General features: G+C 37.0%; 1 non-coding gene across 1 annotated transcript; it reads left to right on the top strand.

Annotated features, from left to right (window-relative positions):
* Positions 1-2,165: 2,165 nt before the first annotated feature.
* On the top strand, positions 2,166-2,238 carry trnav-cac. The gene has a single exon. It is a non-coding gene; the product is annotated as a tRNA-Val (tRNA).
* Positions 2,239-2,414: the final 176 nt, after the last annotated feature.

The following is a 2,414-nucleotide window of genomic DNA, read 5'->3' on the forward strand; positions in this document are numbered from 1 at the left end:
GAATATTTCTAATTTTTACGCAAATATTCCTTTCTTATTTTTTCATACTATTTAAATAGCAATTAGCATGTTCTCTTTAACCCATTTGCCATTTGGTACTTTAGCAGTTTCAACTGTTTTTATATCCAGTCTTTTGGGGCTTGGACATATTATCTACTGCTGAGTTTTTTTTCATTAATACATGCCAGGGAGACTTTCATACCATCTTTAATAAACAAACCGTTAAAATAACTTTCTCTATTCCACCTGTAGTCTGCTGTTAGTATAGGTGAGATTTTTTAAGTTGTTAATTGACTTATAGCTGCAGAGTTATATACACGCGTGCACACAGACAGTCGTGTTTCTCTATCCCCATCGGGACCCTCAATTGACTTCCATTAATTTCTTACCCATTTCTACAGCATAACCCTAACCTATTTATTTCGAACCCATTTCTACAGCCTAACTGTGACTCTTACCCTAACCTTAACAATTACGTGTTCATACCTAACCCTAACCCTAACCTAAACTCAATTCACACCTTAGTCCTTAACCTTACACCTAAGCCTAAAACAGCATTTGTACCCATGGAGACCAAACATTGGTCCCCACTAGAGGACTCGGTCCCCACGATGTGCTAAGATTTATGGAAAAGGGTTCCCACCATGTCAGAAATACACACGCACACAAACAATAATTTAATTTACAAAACTTTGCACATGGACTTCACCTCTGCTTACGTCATTAGAGCTTAGAGAATGGAACTTTAACATGTCAAATATTTGACCACAAAATAATCTAGTTGATGTTGAGGGTATGCATATGGCACACACAAACAACAACAGAAAGCAAAACATAGTTCTTCACTTTAGTCCAAATTCCTGTGCTCAGTCATTATGCAAATCCTGTACACGTTTACTACAAAGTAATATGCTCTTAAACAATTATTTTGAGACACTATGAGACCTCAGCAAGGTTTGCAATGAGTGGGTTTATAATTAGATAAGCAGCAGTGATATTAACCGTAGGCTAAAGGGTAAATTTTCATTTGTGTTCATTTATGTTAAGCTTGGAGGACTGCTGCAAATGATTCATTGTCTGTAGCATTGTGTTGCTCCTTTGAGTTTGCTCTTTCCTCCCAGGGCAGATTATTATTACCTCCTTGTCTCTAATGTTTTTAAAATTCAGAAGAGCCAGCTTGTTTTCAAAATCAGCTAGTTGGAAATGTGAATATGAATAGATGTTGGCCTGCTATTCTCTTTATTGTATTTGTAAGTTCATACATTCAAAAGTATTATGAGTACACAATATCATAAAATGTGCTTACATTAAAATACACAGAGCAACAATATGAAATCAATTTTAGTACATCATCCAATTCTCAGTATGCCTATATTTACTATGGTCCCTTAATTTACTGAAAAGTAATAACGTCTGAGACTGTTTTGCTGCAAGATTGTTATATTGGTGGCTTGGAGATATGACCACTATTCATAGATGTTTTGGAATTTATTCACTGGATAGATCACCATGCAGAAAATCCTTTCTATCAGTCTGCCAAAGCCAATTATTCAATCTTTCTCTGTTGTAGAGGCCTTTGAAGATGACTTTTTGTAGATGTAGTGCTGTTATTACTGCATTTAGTTTCCTCTGTCAACATTATTTTATGATAAACCTGCAGATTAATATTTGACCTACAAATATTGTGATGGAATGTTCTGAAGCCATAAATGTGACAAACAACTGGGTGCTGTTCTGTTGATGCCCTGTGAAGAGAGATCATAACCTACATTGATGGCAAAAGGTGTGTTGGAAACAAACAAAACTTACAATTACACTTACACACTTGCACTACTAATGTATGCATATAGTTTTCTTCAGTTCTTGCTTTTTTTTAGTTAACTAATATAATTCTACTTAGGTACCTTCTGGGTAGGATTCAAATTTAGCTGAAAAGAATCACTCACACCTTTCATTTATACAGGGAGTGGCGGACTAGTGTTTAGCACATACAGATTTTAATCCTGAAGTTCTTAGTTCAAGCCCCACTCCCACAGACTGCTAACCTGGTTCTGTGAGCAAGACCCTTAACCCCACACTGCTCCCTGGAGGACCCATGATGGCAGCCCACTGCTCCCCAAAGGGGATGAGTTAAATGCATTTCCATTGTAGAATGGAAAAGGGGGGTTTCTGTAGTGTAGTGGTCATCACGTTTGCCTCACACGCAAAAGGTCCCAGTTTCGAAACCTGGCAGAAACAGCCTTGTTGTTGAATACCTGTTGAAAGCATCCACCCTAGGTGTGTGCTCAAAAACAACAATTATTTCAAACCTTTTTATTTTTACCATTAGCCACCAGCCATCACGGTCAGCAAAACTGACTCTTGAAAAAACATGTCAACCAAAATAGATTTTCATGTTTTAGGCCTTTTAGTAT

This window comes from Cyprinodon tularosa, unplaced genomic scaffold, assembly GCF_016077235.1.
Source record: "Cyprinodon tularosa strain WSP-4 unplaced genomic scaffold, ASM1607723v1 ctg1224, whole genome shotgun sequence".
In the NCBI taxonomy this organism is placed as follows: Eukaryota; Metazoa; Chordata; class Actinopteri; order Cyprinodontiformes; family Cyprinodontidae; genus Cyprinodon; species Cyprinodon tularosa.